The 22567-nt window shown below is 37.8% G+C and overlaps 1 protein-coding gene and 1 long non-coding RNA gene across 5 annotated transcripts in view; one reads left to right on the forward strand and one right to left on the reverse strand.

Moving 5' to 3' along the window:
- tal1 (T-cell acute lymphocytic leukemia 1) overlaps positions 1-6349 on the forward strand; it is a 12782-nt gene extending 6433 nt beyond the window's left edge. Inside the window, exons 5-7 of one of the 4 annotated variants that reach the window (XR_009821377.1) lie at positions 4416-4471; positions 5476-5606; positions 5995-6349. The gene's annotated coding sequence lies outside the window, so the exon portion shown is untranslated. Of the gene's footprint in view, positions 3651-4415; positions 4472-5475 lie in introns of those variants that run through there. The other 3 variants (XR_009821376.1, XR_009821378.1, XM_062022846.1) reach the window with 3 other exon arrangements.
- LOC133630956 (uncharacterized) lies at positions 4477-17804 on the reverse strand. The gene is made up of 4 exons (XR_009821379.1): positions 17384-17804; positions 17270-17297; positions 17122-17165; positions 4477-5546 (listed from the first exon to the last, which is right to left on the reverse strand). It is a non-coding gene; the product is annotated as an uncharacterized LOC133630956 (long non-coding RNA).
- Between the last annotated feature and the right edge of the window lie 4763 nt (positions 17805-22567).

Below are 22567 nucleotides of genomic sequence, written 5' to 3' on the forward strand. Positions count from 1 at the left end.
TACGAAGGCTGTCGGACCTCCACCTGATGGGACAACTTTGACTTTTTGCGCCGCGTTATAAGAAAGGTGCAACATTACCTTATGTGCGCGTGAGCAACTAAAAAAAAAACATGATGTAGCATCCTCCTTGTTAGTGTGTACTTATGTATACACTTCATCGCACATGTACTATATCATTATATCCATGATTAAATGCGTTTTGCAGCAACACACACACGTCTGTACGCTTGTAGGCACTTAATCATGCCAAAGGCTTTCCTTGGCTCGTTAGTGTGTGCTGATTTAAAAAAAATAATGTAGACTCCACTGCACATATCACCATGTTGCTGATTAAACACGTTATAATTCTGAGTCTTGGTTAAAAAAAGATTGATAATGTTCCCAGGACTGTGAAGTGCAGGCTGGTTTTAAAGATAATGTCATTGTACATCTAGTATATCACAATAAAGGTTAAGATAATATACTGTAGGTGTAATGCTACCAAGTCAGCTCTTTGCTGCTTTTTTCCAGGCTTCTGATTGGACAGAAGGTGCATGACAGCAGGGGTATGCGTTTGTGTGGAGACATGAGCCGGATTTGCATATACTAGTTCTCGGGACCCAGTTCTAGGAACTACCACACTCCAGTTTAGTTATAGGAACTAGCCTCCCCCATAGGGACTTTTCCTCTTCACGCTGGCACATGGCTTGGTAAAACAACCTGTGTGACACATATCCGCCTGCGACCGTGATATACTACTTTATATATAAAAGCCAGGGAGGTTAATCAGACAACTTTTTAGAACATTTCTTAGATCTATACCCAGGCTAAGTTTTCTGTACTGTTTACTCACCTTCAAGCTCCTGTCAAGGCGGGACGTTCTCGTCGTTCATCACTCTCAGCTCAGTACATCACTCCAAAGTGTCGAACCATTGGCTTGTCTTTCTGTTCGCATCACTCTGGTTGTTATGGTCCTGGATTTTTTCTTCATCTTCTCCCTGCACTGCTTCGCGGTGTGGGAAATGCCTGACATTTCTAACTGAGCGCTTAATGTACCGAATATTTTAATGTTCCGCTGCCAGCCTTCAAACCCCCGCTGAATCTCCTCTGTGGAATAGGCGGCAAGCAGATTTTTGACCTCCTCGTCGGTCCATCTTTCGCGGGCAGTGTCCATTTTTCCTGTCACTGTTTAAAAATGGCGGGTCTGTGTTGTGGCTAGCAGAAGGGGCGTAGCTCGTCAGTTCAACCAATCACCAAACACCTCCGTATTTGAGTTCCTATGGGACTCAGTTTAGACTCTGCCTCAGAGTAGGAGCTAAAATGGTTTTAGGATCTGAGGGCCGTAGTGCCTAGTACCTGTATGTCGGAACACTACAAAAAATAGCCCGGGGACTGGAAAGGTTATAGGAACTCCAAAAACAAAACGACTAAGGACAGTTTTGAAAGCACCCTTGGGTGGATGGAGATGGTTTTAACCTTGGATATGCGTTTTTGAACCTCTGCGTGTTGGTGTGGACATGGGCTCAGTGATGATTGGTTACAACGAGGTATGGCCAATTATTCAAAGGGGTCAAGTCATACGGCCTAAAAATGTAAAACAAGCGGTTCTCAAAAGGATTTAGTAGGATTTTACACAAGTGGTTGTGCATGTAGCGTGATGCTAATGTTAACATTTAATGGGATGTCCTCACTAGAACACACTCACTGTCGTACTCTTGCGGTGACGTATTGTACATAGTTTATATTTCCTCAGAACAATGTCGTGTGGTTTAGGGTGTACCTTAGTGTGTGTGTGTGTTTCACGGGTTTACACGCAGAGCGGAGTCGGGGTTGAAAAGCGACGGACAGCCGAGTGTCGTACGTCAAAAGGTCGGTACCATTTACTCCTGCTACACAGGAGCTGATGATTTCACTGGGTGAAGGTATTTGCTTGGGGAGGTACAAGAACATTGTCCAGGTGTACAAAGGTCATTTTGACATCATTGTCTGTTCCTTTTGACGGGAATGCATATGTAGTTTAGTAAGGTACACAAATTCATCCCTTCATTGCCAGCAACGCAGACGCACAGTGTTAATATCATAACACCAGCAGCAGTTAAATATCGCTCACTGTTTTGTTTGTTCTACCTTTTTCCCAGCAGGACTTAGTAACCTATATTGGTACATTGGGTGACTATGGTCATTGCGGTAAAAGGGACATTGTACATTTGGTAATGACATATTTGTTGTATGATAGATGTATCTATAAATATATCCAATGTTAAATCCATGGATTTTATACAAAACCCTCTGAATAAAAGATGCTTCCTGATGTGCTCTTCATCCTAACTTGTATCATGCAGAACCGCACACTAAAAATAAAATACTTGGCCAGAAAAAAGCCAAATGTTAAAGGTTAGCGCAGAGTTAGTGCACATTATTGTCAGATCATGAAATAAACCCAACCGAAGGAAAACTACGGTGGTACCTCAACTTGAGTGTTTTGAAAAAAGAGCTGTTATGTTTGAAGTTGGAGTCACAAGCTTCCAGCAAATGTCACAGTGAACCCCGAAAGATCCGCCCCAAAACCTCTGGCCTTTACTAGCAAACAGTAGCTTACACCCAGAAATCGACACAACTTTGTGTTTCCAAGCATGGGAGGGAAGAACGTGAGTGTGGAGGACACTTCTGAGAAGAAGTGGACGATATTCATTGAGTTAAAGAAAGGAATTGTACAAAACTTGACCGATCATGTCGCCAACTTGGCAAGGTCTGCGCCACACTGAAGCAAAATGTGTCTACCGCCAGCCAAGAAAGTTAAAATAATATCCAAACGGAGGACATTTATCCATGAAAATATGGGGACGCTGCAGATGGAGAAGCAGCTGGAAGGAGATACGTCCACTCTCTTACATTACTCCTGTACTTGTTAGTAGTACACTCTATTGTATTGTTTCTATACAAAATTTCTTGACTAAAAGTTGTTTAATTTTTTTAAAGACAGGTTAAAAGTGTGCTGTTGTGCCAACAAAATTGATTTAAATTCATTTTAATGTTTATTTGGGATACAAGTGTTTTCAGTTAAGAGCTACATCACAGAACCAATTAAGCGTGTAAGTTGAGGTACTACTGTACTCTAATGTGCGTCACTTTTCCACTAATTACAGACTATTTTTAAATCTTTTGAAATAAAAGAAACATGTTGCTTGTGATGTAGTATACAAAGTGTACAATGGACTGTGCCACACACTACCAGCATCAGTTTGCAGGAGTAATGCCAGAAACGGAGAAAAGTAGGCCTTAGTATGCATCATTGGAAACTAGACATGCTAACAAACAACAACAACCTACAAGGCCGTGTTTATGTCACTGAACTGTAAGGAGACACATTTGACTTCAAAGGAGACTGTGGAGTAAATAGTGACTGAGCCAAGGCATACAGCCACATGGTGAGCTAGCATTTTACTGAAATATTGTTTTTATTTTGGTTATTTCTAGCTGTGGATCATTCAATATTAAAATGACTTGACCAATGAGTGACCACTCGGTCTTTGCACACCAGTAGATCTCTTTCCACCCATTTTTCTTTAAGCTCGTTACTTGGCAACATGTTCATGAATGTTTGCTTAAAAGGTGTTCAGCTGTGAGACTAAACCCATTTTAAAAGATGATATGCATGTCATTGGCTAATATTTATATCACTATATTAGTGTTGTAACGATACCAATGTTTTGGTAAAGGTACTAAAATTATTTCGATACTTTTCTAAATAAAGGGGACCACAAAAAAATTGCATTATTGGCTTTATTTTAACAAAAAATCTTAGGGTACATTAAACATATGTTTATTATTGCAGTTAAGTCCTTAAATAAAATAGTGAACATACAAGACAACTTGTCTTTTAGTAGTAAGTAAACCAACAAAGGCTCTTAATTAGTCTGCTGAGGTATGCAGTAACATATTGTGTCATTTATCATTCTATTATTTTGTCAACATTATGAGGGACGAGTGGTAGAAAATGAATTATTAATCTACTTGTTCATACTGTGTCATCGTACTGTTAATATCTGCTTACTTTTTCTTTTAACATGTTCTATCTACACTTCTGTTAAAATGTAATAATCACTTATTCTTCTCTTGTTTGATACTTTACATTAGTTTTGGATGATACCAAACATTTGGTATCATCCCTGTGCGGGACCGGTACGTTTCAGAGGTGATATAGTACGGAAAATTATTCATTAGTATCGCGGTACTATACTAATACCGGTATACCGTACAGCCCTACACTATATGGATGAACAGATGTGTGACGGTCGTCTGTGATTGGATTCTTTCCGTCTGGACAATATGCACATCACAGCAATGAATGTCTTTTTATGTGAACAGGAAATGAACAGTGACATTTTGAAAATACTCTTTGTTCACTCCTGCTTTACAGTTGTATTTCCCCACAGTATGAGAGTCATTGAACGTGTCCTGACTCGGCATTGGATGAGCGTAGGGGAAGTGAGTAAGTACATTTTATTTATAAAGCGCATTGCACAGATCAAATGACAAAGCGCTGTACAAAACATAGGTGAAGTAAAACAACAATTCAATTAAATCAACAACATCATAAAAGGAATACAAAGGGGATTAAAAATGGTAGTTAAAAGGTGCATTAACTAAAATGTTTCTTAAAAGTGTCAACACAGTCAAGATCACAGCAACTGAAGAGTAGGGGCATAAACAGTCAGTGATGTACTGAGGGGCCCCACTATGCAACTGAAGAGTAGGGACATAACAAGTCAGTGATGTACTGAGGGGCCCCACAATGCAGCTGAAGAGTAGGGGCATAACAAGTCAGTAAAATAGTGAGGGGCCCCACCATGGAACTGGAGAGTATGGGCATAAAAAGTCAATGATGTACTCAGGGGCCCCACTATGCAACTGAAGAGTAGGGGCATAACAAGTCAGTGATGTACTGAGGGGCTCCACCATGCAACTGAAGAGTAGGGGCATAATAAGTCAGTGATGTACTGAGGGGCCCCACCATGCAACTGAAGAGTAGGGACATAATAAGTCAGTGATGTACTGAGGGGCCCCACCATGCAACTGAAGAGTAGGGGCATAATAAGTCAGTGATGTACTGAGGGAACTCACCATGCAACTGAAGAGTAGGGACATAACAAGTCAGTGATGTACTGCAATGCATGGAAAGTCAGAACTAAAAGCTTCAACTGAATGTGCCTTGAAGCCAATGAAGACTGGATCAAAAGGGGGTGACATGGACTGTTCTGGGTGCACCGGTCTAAAGTCTGGCAGCTGCATTTTGTAGCGTCTGAAGTCTCTTTAGTTGACTTGTTGAAAAGAGTGAAGAGACAATCGCAATAGTCAATACCAGATGAAATGAACGTGTGAACAGGGTAGACTGAAGGGAAAGCTGTGGCGCCCTTTAAGTGAGATATTTGCTGCTGATGTTTTGTTCCAATGAAGTGATTGTTGATTGCCCTCCTCCTCGCCATCCTTTCACAGGTGATTGTTGATCGCCCTCCTCCTCGCCATCCTTTCACAAGTGATTGTTGATCGCCCTCCTCCTCTCCATCCTTTCACAAGCGGACAAAAGCTACAATGTTGTGTATCCACACAAAATCATCACAGTCCAGGTGATTGGTAACAGTGTGGAAAGCCAAGTAGCTACTGTGCATTGGATAAAGATAATTTTATTCAAAAGGAGATTAAGGGCAGCAAAAAAGGTGCAGTAAGGTGGCCCTTTTCCACTAAAAGTTCAGGAACTTTAGGAACAAGAGGTTCCTGTAGAAGTGTTTCCACCACTTTTCCCACTTCAGGGAGTTTATACAACTCAGACTGATGACGTATGGAGGAGTGGTTTACTAGATTTGATCTACACTGACACCATGTCAATAAGCACAATATTAGGTCACAGTTTGTTTACTAAAAAGTACCTAATTGAAATACCAAGCAATCATATTCAAAACAATGTTTTGTAAATTGTTTATAAAAAGTGAGGCTTTTGTCCGCAATGTCCAACAGAGTCGTCATCTCAGTAAATGATGAATTCATGAGGGTCAGGTGAGTCCTTGTGGTCCTATTCAGCTGTAAATAACAATATATAAATAACACATGTCAGTGTTTATCTGTAAATAACAATATATAAATAATACATGTCAGTGTTTATCTGTAAATAACAATATATAAATAATACATGTCAGTGTTTATCTGTAAATAACAATATATCAATAACACATCAGTGTTTATCTGTAAATAACAATATATAAATAACACGTCAGTGTTTATCTGTAAATAACAATATATCAATAATAAAGATCAGTGTTTATCTGTAAATAACAATACTGTATATACTGTAAATAACACGTCAGTGTCTATCTGTGAATAACAATATATCAATAATAAATGTCAGCGTTTATAAATGTCAGTGTTTATCTGTAAATAATATATAAATAATAAATGTCAGTGTTTATCTGAAAATAATATATAAACAATAAATGTCAGTGTTTATCTGTAAATAATATATCAATAATAAATGTCAGTGTTTATCTGTAAATAACAATATATAAATAATAAATGTCAGTGTTTATCTGTAAATAACAATATATAAATAATAAATGTCAGTGTTTATCTGTAAATAACAATATAGAAATAATAAATGTCAGTGTTTATCAGTAAATAACAATATATCAATAATAAATGTCAGTGTTTATCTGTAAATAACAATATATAAATATGAAAGGTCAGTGTTCATCTCACGGCGACACAAACACATCAACTTTAGCGTTAGCTTGTTAGCATTAGCATTCTGTTCACTGGGGTTGAGGCTAATAACGACACATATGGAGTGTCACTGACTACTTTTACAACATGTAATAAAATAAATAGTTAATATTTGATGTTATTTACCTTCCACTCGTGTTCTGCTTCCTTTATTTCACATTTCTCCAACAAAGTTAGAGTCGTAAGCAGCTGAGGTCGTTGCTTCGAGTCCGGCTGAATACTTCATTCTCCTCCGTAAATACGTTTAAAAGAGTCCGTCCACTTCTTGTAACTTGGCGTATTGAAATGAAGTTTGTAAAAATAATAAACACCAATAAACTGCATCTAGTTGAAAGACTACTGCTGAGTGAAAACTCTGCAAGATGGTTCCACTGATCAGCGTTCTTCAGCACAAAGATGTCCCACAAAAGTTCCTGCAAGACGAAAGTTATTTTTATTCTTCTTTCTCTCCGTTGTCAAGTTTTTTGTAATAGGAGTACACAATAAATGGGAAATAAACAAGTCATCTAGTGTACTCTGTGATGGTGGTTCAAAATAAGTTTTAGGAACGCCCCCAACTGTATTCAACCAATCAGCCTTCAAGAGCACAGCCCGGCCCTGAGAAGTTTCCAGGAACCTTCAAAAAATCCCACTTTGCTGGCAGGAACTAAAAAAAGAACTAAATCTATCCGGATAGTTTTTGGTGGGAACACAGGAGGAACCTTATTCACCCGGGTAAATGGGAAAGTTCCTGGAAAAGTTCCTGCGGTGGAAAAGGGCCTGTTAGGCCCCGTTTATACTGCATACCAAACAGATGTTTGCTCTTAAGTGACACAGATCTAAAGCTCCAAAGTGCTTCAAATGTGATCTTTTGGCAACAGATTCAGGCCACATCAGGAAGTAGTCCTAAATCCTATTGGAATCTGATCTTTTCAAATGTGAGCTACGTCACTTGTGGAAGGACGCAGTCACCAGTGGAAGTGGATATTTCATCACTACACCCGGTTTCAGCGAGCAAAGTCTATTTAAAACCACCACATTTTTCGATGAATCACTTGTCAATAGTGCACAAATAATAGTCTATATGTAATGTATGAATATATATTTTGATTCGGAAGAAATAGCGATTGTTGAAGGACCGGAATTGATGCTGTGGCTCATTTGTTTACATGTGAGTTGAAAAATAAATCTCACTTAGATGTCCGTGTTCTTAACAGACATAAAAAGATTACATATATTACACTATATACATCCATTCATACTTTATATTACTTTACTTTCACCTAAAAAACTATCATTTTAAAGGTGTTGCGACTTTTATTTTATTTTGTAATAGTAGCGCCTTCCTCCTGGTCAACTTCCTTTGTTTTTACTTTATGGAAGTGTGCTTGCAAGTGACGTCGAGGCCAAATTGGGGCCTGTGCCTGTTTACACTGCAGTCTTAGTCATGGAGTGTAACTCTGCAGTGTAAACTTAGTCATAGAGTGTAACTCTGCAGTGTAAACGTAGTTTTGGAGTTTAACTCTGCAGTGTAAACTTAGTCATAGAGTGTAACTCTGCAGTGTAAACAGTCATGGAGTGTAACTCTGCAGTGTAAACTTAGTCATGGAATGTAACTGCAGTGTAAACGTAGTTTTGGAGTGTAACTCTGCAGTGTAAACTTAGTCATAGAGTGTAACTCTGCAGTGTAAACGTAGTTTTGGGGTGTAACTCTGCAGTGTAAACTTAGTCATGGAGTGTAACTCTGCAGTGTAAACAGTTTTGGAGTGTAACTCTGCAGTGTAAACTTAGTCATGGAGTGTAACTCTGCAGTGTAAACATAGTCATGGAGTGTAACTCTGAAGTGTAAACTTAGTCATGGAGTGTAACTCTGCAGAGTCAACTTAGTCATGGGGTGTAACTCTGCAGTGTCAACTTAGTCATGGAGTGTAACTCTGCAGTGTAAACATAGTTTTGGAGTGTAACTCTGCAGTGTAAACTTAGTCATGGAGTGTAACTCTGCAGTGTAAACATAGTTTTGGGGTGTAACTCTGCAGTGTAAACTTAGTCATGGAGTGTAACTCTGCAGTGTAAACTTAGTCATGGTGTGTAACTGCAGTGTAAAAGTAGTCATGGAGTGTAACTCTGCAGTGTAAACGTAGTCTTGGAGTGTAACTGCAATGTAAACTTAGTCATGGGGTGTAAGTCTGCAGTGCAAACTTAGTCATGGAGTGTAACTCAGCAGTGTAAACGTAGTCTTGGAGTGTAACTGCAGTGTAAACTTAGTCATGGGGTGTAAGTCTGCAGTGCAAACTTAGTCATGGAGTGTATCTCTGCAGTGTGAACGTAGTCCTGGAGTGTAACTCTGCAGTGTAAACTTAGTTATGGAGTGTAACTCTGCAGTGTAAACGTAGTCATGGAGTGTAACTGCATTGTAAACTTAGTCATGGAGTGTAACTCTGCAGTGTAAACAGTTTTGGAGTGTAACTCTGCAGTGTAAACTTAGTCATGGAGTGTAACTCTGCAGTGTAAACATAGTCATGGAGTGTAACTCTGCAGTGTAAACTCAGTCATGGAGTGTAACTCTGCAGAGTCAACTTAGTCATGGAGTGTAACTCTGCAGTGTCAACTTAGTCATGGAGTGTAACTCTGCAGTGTAAAGATAGTTTTGGAGTGTAACTCTGCAGTGTAAACTTAGTCATGGAGTGTAACTCTGCAGTGTAAACATAGTCATGGAGTGTAACTCTGCAGTGTAAACTTAGTCATGGAGTGTAACTCTGCAGAGTCAACTTAGTCGTGGAGTGTAACTCTGCAGTGTCAACTTAGTCATGGAGTGTAACTCTGCAGTGTAAACATAGTTTTGGAGTGTAACTCTGCAGTGTAAACTTAGTCATGGAGTGTAACTCTGCAGTGTAAACATAGTTTTGGAGTGTAACTCTGCAGTGTAAACTTAGTCATGGAGTGTAACTCTGCAGTGTAAACTTAGTCATGGTGTGTAACTGCAGTGTAAAAGTAGTCATGGAGTGTAACTCTGCAGTGTAAACGTAGTCTTGGAGTGTAACTGCAATGTAAACTTAGTCATGGGGTGTAAGTCTGCAGTGCAAACTTAGTCATGGAGTGTAACTCAGCAGTGTAAACGTAGTCTTGGAGTGTAACTGCAGTGTAAACTTAGTCATGGGGTGTAAGTCTGCAGTGCAAACTTAGTCATGGAGTGTATCTCTGCAGTGTAAACGTAGTCCTGGAGTGTAACTCTGCAGTGTAAACTTAGTTATGGAGTGTAACTCTGCAGTGTAAACATAGTCATGGAGTGTAACTGCATTGTAAACTTAGTCATGGAGTGTAACTCTGTAGTGTAAACAGTTTTGGAGTGTAACTCTGCAGTGTAAACTTAGTCATGGAGTGTAACTCTGCAGTGTAAACATAGTCATGGAGTGTAACTCTGCAGTGTAAACTCAGTCATGGAGTGTAACTCTGCAGAGTCAACTTAGTCATGGAGTGTAACTCTGCAGTGTCAACTTAGTCATGGAGTGTAACTCTGCAGTGTAAACATAGTTTTGGAGTGTAACTCTGGAGTGTAAACTTAGTCATGGAGTGTAACTCTGCAGTGTAAACATAGTTTTGGAGTGTAACTCTGCAGTGTAAACTTAGTCATGAAGTGTAACTCTGCAATGTAAACTTAGTCATGGTGTGTAACTGCAGTGTAAAAGTAGTCCTGGAGTGTAACTCTGCAGTGTAAACTTAGTCTTGGAGTGTAACTGCAGTGTAAACTTAGTCATGGGGTGTAAGTCTGCAGTGCAAACTTAGTCATGGAGTGTAACTCAGCAGTGTAAACGTAGTCTTGGAGTGTAACTGCAGTGTAAACTTAGTCATGGGGTGTAAGTCTGCAGTGCAAACTTAGTCATGGAGTGTATCTCTGCAGTGTAAACGTAGTCCTGGAGTGTAACTCTGCAGTGTAAACTTAGTTATGGAGTGTAACTCTGCAGTGTAAACGTAGTCATGGAGTGTAACTGCATTGTAAATTTAGTCATGGAATGTAACTCTTCAGTGTAAACAGTTTTGGAGTGTAACTCTGCAGTGTAAACTTAGTCATGGAGTGTAACTCTTCAGTGTAAACAGTTTTGGAGTGTAACTCTGCAGTGTAAACTTAGTCATGGAGTGTAACTCTGCAGTGTAAACATAGTCATGGAGTGTAACTCTGCAGTGTAAACATAGTCATGGAGTGTAACTCTGCAGTGTCCACCTACATTGTCAAGCTCACGTTTTTTTGTTTTGTTTTTTAAAGTGATGAAAAATGGTTTTAACGATGAAGGACCAGCCATGAGTTCCACACCTGCATGTGGATTCGCTGCTTTTGGAAAAGTGAATAGTGACTAGAGTGGAGTCGCCCCACAGGAGAAAAGGGACTTGATTCCGTCCACCAGGGACGTGTGAAGTGTGGACCAGGGCTCATTTGTGTCCCACAGCTAGTTTTCTGTCAGCCCTCAGCATATTATAAAATAAATTTACAATTATAGTGCTGTCACATGATCATTTAAAAAAAATAAATTACACTTTTGAATTTGGATGAATCATAGGTTATTACTCAATTGCATGATTTAAATCCACTTAAAAAAAGACCCACAATATTTAGACACTAATTCATTTTTTAATTGACATAATGTCAGATAGGAACTTTTTTTTAATAATTTAATTTAATACAGGTCATTTATTTGTTAAAAAGGTGATAACAAGTTGATGTAAAGTCCAGTCCAGGTGTATTTGGAAGTGAAAAGTCATCTTTGCACTGACATAAAGGAGCATGTGTGGTCAAAACAAACAGTGTGATTATTCTGCATGTACACATGATAAATGCAATACCTTTTTGTGATTTCATGAGTTAAGAGTTATCTTGTAATTATTGACATCCCTGATTTGTTATTAATGATATGTATTATTACATGTTGATTGACTAATATGTCAGACACATAAGAAAGATAAATATCTTCATTTTAAAACATGCACTCTATCTTATGCTACTTTTTTTATATGAAACTATCAACACACATGAAAAAATACACATTTGGGGGTTTAAATATGAAATGTTCATTGTTGTGAATGGTTATTCTAATATAATTATATCATATAACATTTCCTTAATTTGTTTCCCAATTTATGTATTTTTAATCAATTATAATTCAAACATAAATTAGATATTAAAACAAAAAGTTGTATTATTTTAAATCTTGTGACCAACTAATAGAAAATAATTATTAATGACTAAAAATATATTACAGTAATTTGTTTGGCACATATACAAAATATGTTTTGTTCCGAAAACTTTGACTAATTGGTTTTGTATCTTTAATATACTAAATGTGTTATGGTGGTCCTTCGCATCCTTCCAATTTTTCTGCATGCGCCCCTTACTGGAAAAAGTTTGGACACCCCTGCTGTCCACCAGAGGTGCCTCTGGCATGGCGAAATATGAGAAAGCGAGCGTGATGCGGTTCTAAACTATAGAACCACATTAATACAGAGCCTTACTGTCTTTTCTCTGTCAGGGCCATAATGTCACCCTCAGTGGCGTTACATACGACAATTAAAACATCACGATTCTCCCTCCATGGACACTGGAATCCTCACTTCCTCCTAGCAAGTGACTACTTCCTGTAGAGGTCATCGTGGCTCAGTGACCTACAGGATATCCTGCCATTGTGAAAGTGCTTTTCGACAGCCTCTACTGCACGCTGTTGTGTCTTTGCTGTGCAAAGCCAGTTCCCACTACTATTACAAGTTTGTTTGGAAAAGCCATCTTTCCTGCACTTTTTGAGAGTATTTCTACAACCTGGCCTTGCTTCCAGAGAGCATGGGAGCCGTGCAGGTGTTTGAAGACCTGCAGAGTGCTGGGGCTCCACTGATGGTTAATCCCTACCTGCCTGCAGAAAAATCACCAAAAGAGGGGGATTGGGGGAGTGTGTGTGAGTTGAAAAATAGGAGCAATGTGTGTTTGTTTGTGAGTAGGAGTGTGTGCGTGTCTGTATGAGTGTGTGTGTGTGTGTGTGTGTGTGTGTGTGTGTGTGTGTGTGTGTGTGTGTGTGTGTGCGTGTGTGTGTGTGTGTGTGTGTGTGTGTGTGTGTGTGTGTGTGTGTGTGTGTGTGTGTGTGTGTGCGTGTGTTTATCAGCTCAGTGCAGATGGGTGGCTGAGTGGCTCTTGCAGCCAAATGATTCAGTATGCTAATGAGTTGTTATCTGTGCTGCTGCAGGAACAATATACTGTCTTTCTCTCAGTGGGAATCCAGCCTGCTGGGAGCAGATTACACCGCACACACACCGCCGTGCCAGCAGAGTTATTTATATTTTCACACCAGAGTAGTAAAAAAAAAATACATAAATGCAAACACACACATACACAGATAGGGCTATAAGCAAACAAGAAGGATGGGGTTTAAACACCTTCACCATTAACTGCAACATTACATTTGGGCTCATTTGACTCTCTTCTAAAAACTGACTCTTATTTAACAGATGATGTCACTTTTCTTTATTTATAACAGTGCCTTCCAAAAACGGACTCTCTTCCAATAGAAGTAGCTCTGTTGTTGTGTTTCCCCAAAAGTTTCTTCCAGCAAAATACACAAACTGAACATTTGATTAGGAACACCGGAGTTCAAATACAAGATTGGTATTAAAAATGCGTCATTACATAATCTTACATTTGAAGTGGAGTTGTTAATTTAGCAACATATTTGCAGTTGTGTACAGTTACACTGCATCATAGTTGTATATTTTCAACAATTCATCACGGAATCCGATATTAGACTGCACCTGACATTTGATTTTGTGTACTTGATTATTTTCAAAACACACAATGTAAAAAAGGGTGTATATCATAATGTATCAATAATATTAATTGGTGCTTTCAGATTAAATTATCCCATTTGTACATGTTACAAATGCAATTTAAATATCTACTCTGAACTGCAGGGGGCATGATAATAAATACTGTATATTAAGTGTAAATCAGTGTTTTTTAACCATAGGGCTGCTAAAAAATATGTTTCTCAGCTGTGGTCCATATGGGCCCAACGGTACTCAGTTGTAATATACTTTTCCACCACTTGTGGCAGTAATGACAATATCCAACAAACAGAAGAAGTCTGGAGCTAAAGTCATTTTTAAGTGCAAAAATGATGACTAAAGTGGTAAAGCTGTATTTTCATTTGCACTCTAATTACGTCAAAAACATACATATTATCATGTATTATTAATTTAGTTAAAATATTTATTTTAGCATTGTGTGATTGTATGTGAATTTATTTTTCAGCAGTTTTTATAAGTCCCCTCTTTTGCAGTGTATTTGTAATCAGCCTGACCTAACCTAAGGTTTATGTGTTAAATAAATAATCGGTGTGCACAGCACGTGGCTTCCTATCATTTGACAAGGTTGTAAACTAAGTAGGTTAGATATAATAATTGAATATGATTAAAATCGAGAGCAATATTACAAATTCAGTGTTGATATTTGAATGGGCCCTGGGCCCCTCTGTAGCGGAAAAGTTGGGTCAAAAGGTCAAGAACCCCTGTTGTAAATGATGGAACACTATTTATCATACAGTGCTGTGTTTTTTGTTCTGATGTATTATTGTGTAGTGCGTAACCATAGTGTCAGGTTAGTGGGTAACAGTGGAAATAGTATTTGTAATATTAAGTTTAAAAAAATGACGTATCACATAGGACACGTTTTAATAAATTGACAAGAAAACAATTAGCTGCCTCGCAATATTTATGCTAAAAGTGTACAAACGCAAAAATAAAAGCACATAATTTCTAAATATTAAAAAAAGTGCAGTATTCTTTTGTGGGATTTTAATACTGTAAATATAAAAAATACATATGAAAAATACAGGATGTATAATTATGGATCTTAATTCATTATCATTCTTTAATCATTTATAAATATCAAATGCTTTTGAAACTTTACATTTTCATTGGAACCAAAATCCTAATGCAAATGATTATATCTGACATATAAATGTTTGAAATGTGTCTTGCTGTTCTGCACATGGCAGTGACTTAGTGCCTCAATGTGGAGACATATGACATTTGTAAAAGTCAATGGCCTTGTTCACTGTATGCTGAGGGCACGGCTGGGTGTGGTTGGTGGTGCAGTTACAACCTGCTGTTTTTGTGTTTCTCTTGACTGGAACCAGCTTCAGGGTGAAGATTATTGAACGTGTATTGGTCTGCTGGAGGATATGATTCACCTTCACTACAACCTTTTCTTACAAGTCAAACAAAGGCGAAGCGCTTTCAAGGTCTGGAGATGATGTTTAGTTGTGCAAATAACTTGGACAACATGCCAGGTGAGGTGAATGCTTGCTATGAAAAATGATTATCACAGATGTTTTCCCTTTTCTATTATACTGTTACTCTCAGTCTACTACATCTGGAGCCTTGGTGGCATGCGCCCTCTAGTGGTAAACTTGCTGCACCCACACTGCATCAGCCTTTTATTTCCTACATTGCTCTTAAATTTCTGCATCCACACTGTGATTAGTGTACTGTAAATGAAACCTGCCATTCAGTGCCTTTTATTTCCTACATTGCTGTGATTACTGTACTGTAAATGAGACCTACGGCTCACAGGGATCATTGTATTTTATTATACAAGGATCACTGTCTGCATTACTGTCTACATTACCTTCGGCAGTGCCTTATCATACTGCTTCATACTTTGTTTTTATTTTATATCATTGCGGTACCACCAAACCGGTACAGACCGGATGGTTGTAATACATTTTTACTTTTATTGTAAGCACCTTGAGTTCACTGTAATATGCTATTCTGACTTGTATCCTATATAATTGCACTATATCTTATTCTCTGCATCCATACTGTGAATATTGTACTGTGAATGAGACCTACGGCTCACAGTGATCCCTATATTTTACTCTGCATTACTTTTAGCCTTTTATTTCCTACATTACTTTCTTGTTCCACACTGTGATGATTGTAACTATTATTGTCTGATCCTTTTGTTTTCTACTTTGCTTTTATCTTTATTTTCCATTTATTTTCTACACTTGTTTTTACCATGTCTTTACTTAATCATGTCTTTTACTGCTGTGAAGCACTTTGAGCTGCAATTCTTGTATGAAAGGTGCTATACATCCATCCATCCATCCATTTTCTACCGCTTGTCCCTTTCGGGGTCGCGGGGGGTGCTGGAGCCTATCTCAGTTGCATTCGGGCGGTAGGCGGGGTACACCCTGACATCCAAGCTGTGATTGGATGGTGACCAGTCGAGGGTGTACCCCGCCTCCCACTTGAAGATAGCTCCAGCTTACCTAATGCGGCCCAAATGAGGACAATTAGCAGGGCTGTGAATCTTTGGTTGTCCCAAGATTCGATTCAATATCGATTCTTGGGGTCACGATTCGATTCAAAATCGATTTTTTTTTTTTCAATTCAACACGATTCTCGATTCAAAAACGTTTTTTTCCCGATTCAAAACGATTCTCTATTCATTCAATACAGAGGATTTCAGCAAGATCTACCCCAGTCTGCTGACATGCAAGCAGAGTAGTAGATTTTTGTAAAAAGCTTTTATAATTGTAAAGGACAATGTTTTATCAACTGATTGCAATAATGTACATTTGTTTTAACTATTAAATGAACCAAAAACATGACTTATTTTATCTTTGTGAAAATATTGGACACAGTGTGTTGTCAAGCTTATGAGATGCGATGCAAGTGTAAGCCACTGTGACACTATTGTTCTTTTTTTTTAATAAATGTCTAATGATAATGTCAATGAGGGATTTTTAATCACTGCTATGTGGAAATTGTAACTAATATTGATACTGTTGTTGATAATATTCATTTTTGTTTCACTACTTTTGGTTTGTTCTGTCGTGTCCTCTCAATTGCTCTGTTTATTGCAGTTCTGAGTGTTGTTGGGTCGGGTTTGGTTTTGGAATCGGATTGCATTGTTATGGTATTGCTGTGTATTGTTTTGTTGGATTGATTAATAAAAAAAAAATAAAAATAAAAATAAAAATTTAAAAAATAAAATAAAATAAAAAAATGGATTTAAAAAAAATGAGAATCGATTCTGAATCGCACAACGTGAGAATCGCGATTAGAATTCGAATCGATTTTTTCCCACACCCCTAACAATTAGTATAAAAAAAATGGATAAATAGACATCTGAGTTGATTTAAATTAATAATAAAAAGTAAGAAATATTTGGCCCTAGTGTGTGAATGTGAGTGTGAATGTTGTCTGTCTATCTGTGTTGGCCCTGCGATGAGGTGGCGACTTGTAAATAAAGTTTATTATTATTATTATTAAACATATGCAACTTAGACCCATGAAACTACCAACTGGTAGTTGGTTAAAGACCAAATTGTATGACTTTGTCCACTATACCTTTGTGCCCTTGGATCTGTCGGAAATAGGTGGTCTTGCTCTACCTGGAGGTGCGCCGTGATCCGGGTTTGGAAGAAAAAACATAAGTAATTTAGTGGGAAGCGTTACATTTGAAGATAATGCTTAACAATAATATGTTCAGCTTTACCTTAAGTGACCCTTCCTCCAGGCAACTCCTGTGGAGAAGTGAGTAGGTTAATTGCCAGGAAACAAAGAGTGCCAACTACCACACCCACTTGTGGAAACAACCATTATTACTCACACACAACTGTAAGATGGGGGGGAAGAAAATGTCAACAACTGTAGAAGAAAACATTGAGTAGTCCCTCAAACATATTAAAATGTGTATTAAAGAGCATCTCCACATTGTATCCAGTAGTTATATATTATCAATTAAAGCATAACTGTAATTAAATTGAATATTTAATTTGACACATCCAAAAGCAACAATAACTAGACGCAACCAAAAATCCATGCATGATGGTAGTTTTGCTAATTATCAACAAAGGCGCCAAGAATAGTTACTTCCGGTGTCTGTATCACGTGACAGTCTTTTCCGGTCGGTCTTAATACACCTTTGACCTAAGGACGTGTCATATATGTGAAGTTAACGCAGTACAAGTGATTTGACAAAACGTGTAATAAAATGACATTTGTACTTATTTGTACATATTCAAGGTGAGACGTAGTAGAGGCTTTCGCGTCAACGCCGCACTCTCGCGAGATCTGCTGTCACGTCCTTATGAACACTCGTGTTTGTGTTCGAATTAATGCAAATCTACAACAACAACAACAACCTCTCACCCACATTTAAGGTGGATTGTTTTATATCATAGCTCGAAGCAAAGTTTGCATCCTAAAGGAGGGTGTTGGGGAAATCCGTGGGAGAGTTGGCAAGATTATACCGGAAGTGGAAAGCGACTCTTGTACGTAATAATCTGGTTTTGTGGCGTACCTTTAAGGTGATGTGTTACAGCAACATTATAGACGTTTTAGGCACACACACAAAAAAACACACATATAATATAACATCCACCCTGACATTTAAGCTGATGTGTTACAGCAATATTATAGATGTTTTAGGCAAAAAACAAAAAACAAACACACATATAACATCCACCCTGACCTTTCAAAATAAAAGCAGCTCCTCATACACCTGCACAAATTTAGAGTACTTCCGTATTATTTTGATTTGCAGCTCTGGTTTGACACGATTTACAAATAGAGATTGCGTGTTAATATTCCAAATTGGTGCAAAGTGAGTGGGAGGAGTAAGATTTAAGTCGTGGCATATGCGGTGCATTCATTTAATAAAGATTAGAGATGTCCGATATTATCGGCCGATAAATGCTTTAAAATGTAATATTGGAAAATATCGATATCGTTTTTTTATTATTGGTATAGGGTTTTTATTTTTATTGTTTTAATTAAATAAACATAAAAAACTCAAGATACACTTACAATTAGTGCACCAACCCAAAAAACCTCCCTCCCCCATTTACACTCATTCACACTCATTTACACAAAAGGGTTGTTGCTTTCTGTTATTAATATTCTGGTTCCTACATTATATATCAATATAGATGAATACAGTCTGCAAGGGATACAGTCCGTAAGCACACATGATTGTGCATGCTGCTGGTCCACTAATAGTACTAACCTTTAACAGTTAATTGTACTCGTTTTCATTCATTACTAGTTTCTATGTAAATGTTTTTATATTGTTTTACTTTCTTTTTTATTCAAGAAAATGTTTTTAATTTATTTATTTATTTTTTTTAAAAAAGGACCTTATCTTTACCATACTTGGTTGTCCAAATCAGGCATAATAATGTGTTAATTCCACGACTGTATATATCGGTATCGGTTGATATCGGTATCGGTAATTAAAGAGTTGGACAATATCGGAATATCGGATATCGGCAAAAAGCCATTATCGGACATCCCTAATAAACATGCATCACGAAACTACAGGAGCTAATAAGGTTACAGATATTATGTGTTATGTTTAAGACTAAAAGTAAAACATTACCAGCAAATTTACAAAAAATGTTTGTCATCACTTCTGAGAATGAAGAGCATAGAAGAAAAGGTCATTTCCAACATCAGTATTCAAGGACAACTTTAAAACAAATGTGCATATCAGTGGTGGGGGTTAAACTATGGAATTCTCTTTACAACGAGATAAAAGATTGTAGAAATATATTCCAATTGAAAAAAATATATAAAGACAGATCAATAAGATCATATGGACAGCCGTAAGGGTTTACATTTTGCTTTATATTTATTATTTTACTTATTTGTTGTCTGGTTTTGTATTTGTTTTGTATCATCCCATGATGTGTATATTATTTTTTGTTCAGTTTGTACTTCATGAAGTTTTTGCACTTGTTGGTTTTTTTGTGTGTTTTTTGTTTGTTTTCATTATATTTGGATGTATTTGTTTGGTTTGTATGCTTGTGAATCTGGGCTATCCATTAACTACTTATTATGTTGAAGGGGGCAGGAAAATATAAGATTTTCTTCATCCTGTTCCTTCTCAAGCATAGGTGTGTAAATATGTGTTTTGTTGTTAGAGTTTAATTGTCTATTGATCAAAAATGCACATCAATGAAGGAGATAAATAAAAAATGAATGAATGAATGAAAGTTCACTTTTTTTTTTACATTATCACTAATTACTCACTGCAGACTTCATGAAAGCCAACAAACATAAAACATCACTTACTGTACAATGTCTGCTGTCATTAGCATGTCACGTTATATAATCTTCTTATATTCTTCTTTTAGATTAAAACAGACTCATAATCCTCATGAAGAAAAGCGGGGGGGATCAAGCGTCTTTTCGTGTCGTTCTCCATTCTCGCCATTTCCGGGTCTAAAGTGGCTGTTTAAGTGTACCAACTTGTTTGAATGCGTCTTTATTCTTCTCCCATCCAGGTGAGAGCCATGATTCATCATCTACAATAAACTTTCACGAGTAAAGGAAATGAGGAAGCAGCAGACCACTCGCTGATGAGTCGCCGCTATAAATAGCTCACCTGCGTTAGCGCTTATAATAACAATATCACTAATACTTGGTTAATATTCAAGTCATGAAATGTAAATGGAGTATTGTTGGCGCTTTTTGGATTATTTTTTATTTGGTGGAATCATACTTGCCAACCCTCCCGAACTTTCCGGGAGACTCCCGAATTTCAGTGCCTCTCCCGAAAATCTCCCGGGACAACAATTCTCCCGAATTTCTCCCGATTTCCAGCCGGACTTAAGGCACGCCCCCTCCAGGTCCGTGCGGACCTGAGCGAGGACAGCCTGTCTTCACGTCCGATTGGCCAACCAAAACGTAACCACAGAACACTATGGTGTTTATATATATATATATATATATATATATATATATATATATATATATATATATATATATATATATATATATATATATATATATATATATATATATATATATATATATATCAGTGGCGTGCAGTCACTAGAGGCAGGGGAGGCGGGGCCTCACCTGCCATCATGGAAAGAAAAAAAATGTAAAAAGAAAAAAATAATAATTAAATTGTTATATGTATCCAGTGATTATACCAAAGTTATTTTCCATTTAACTTCACCAGTTTTAGATTATTTTTATTTTTATTTTCACATTTGCCGTTCAAATACTGAGAAGAGACGGTGCAGTGATCAGCAGCCAGTTGAGGCAAGTCACTGATTTGTGCCTCAACATGGATTGTGCACAATGACTCGGCTAACTGCTGAGCTGCTGTGCAGTGAGACTGTATTGCTATATGAATTATATCAGCTAAACTATGGCATAGTTTAGTTAGCTGAGGTATATAATGTACAGTGTATTTTGTCAAAAACTGTATGTGTGTAACGCATTTCTTGTGCTGAGCATTCATAAATCTGCTGCAAAAGACGTACTGGTTGAGGCTCGTAGTAATCCGGCCTCCTGGTGGTAGAGGGCGGTAGTGATCCCAGAGATCATTCCTGGCCGCAGAAGAAAAAAAAAGTTTGCAAGCGATTGTTTATTTCCTCTCGCCTGGACTTTTATTAAAAACATGGAGGATTACATATGTAAAATAAAACAGTTTTCTAAACTGGACTTTCACTCGAAGGTAAGACCATAATAATGTTTTTTTTATTAAATGTGCTTTTTTGTGTGCTACAGTTGTGTAAAGAATGCTGGTATGAGCTTTTAAACATAACCCGTTAACTGCTGCCAATCACATGGTGAATAAGATACTATTTAGGGTTCATATGTTTGTAAATCTGACTGTGATGATGCAGTGCCTCACCAGACATTAATCTCACCGCACGCCACTGATATATATACATATATATAAATATATCAGTATATATATATATATACATATATATATCAGAAATACTTAAATTTCAGTGAATTCTAGCTATAAATATACTCTCCCTTAACCCCGCCCCCGGCCCCAATCTCCCGAATTTGGAGGTCTCAAGGTTGGCAAGTACGGGCGGAAAAAAGGACCTTTCATTGGCTCTGCTGTAAGTGGACTTTTATTTACAAGTTAGAATGCATTAAAAAAACAAATACATCCGCCGTCATGTCTTTAATAATGAATGTGAACGATACACATTTCCAAAAAAAAGTGCAGTTCCCCTTTAACATTTATCAACAGTCCGCACACTTGTATGTAATCATCTGGTTTTGTGGCGTACCTTTAAAGGCCTACTGAAACCCACTACTACCGACCACGCAGTCTGATAGTTTATATATCAATGATGAAATCTTAACATTATAACACATGCCAATACGGCCGGGTTAACTTATAAAGTGACATTTTAAATTTGCAGCTAAACTTCCGGTTCGAAACGCCTCTGAGGATGACGTATGCGCGTGACGTAGCCCGGCGAACACGGGTATGCCTTCCACATTGAAGCCAATACGAAAAAGCTCTGTTTTCATTTCATGATTCCATAGTATTCTGGACATCTGTGTTCGTGAATCTGTTGCAATCATGTTCATTGCATTATGGAGAAGGAAGCTGAGCAAGCAAAGAAGAAAGTTGTCGGTGCGAAATGGACGTATTTTTCGAACGTAGTCAGCGACAACAGTACACAGCCGGCGCTTCTTTGTTTACATTCCCGGAAGATGCAGTCAAGATGGAAGAACTCGGATAACAGAGACTCTAACCAGGAGGACTTTTGACTTCGATACACAGACGCCTGTAGAGAACTGGGACAACACAGACTCTTACCAGGATTACTTTGATTTGGATGACAAAGACGCAGACGTGCTACTGTGAGTATGCAGCTTTGGCTTCTAAACATTTGATCGCTTGACCGTATGTGCGCAACTTTTTTTTGCGTATGTACGTAACTTTTTAAATATATATAAGCTTTATGAACCTTGGGTTAGGTGAATGGTCTTTTGGGCTGAGTGATTGTGTGTGTTGATCAGGTGT

The sequence above is a fragment of the Entelurus aequoreus genome, linkage group LG16 (assembly GCF_033978785.1).
Source record: "Entelurus aequoreus isolate RoL-2023_Sb linkage group LG16, RoL_Eaeq_v1.1, whole genome shotgun sequence".
NCBI classification, from domain to species: domain Eukaryota; kingdom Metazoa; phylum Chordata; class Actinopteri; order Syngnathiformes; family Syngnathidae; genus Entelurus; species Entelurus aequoreus.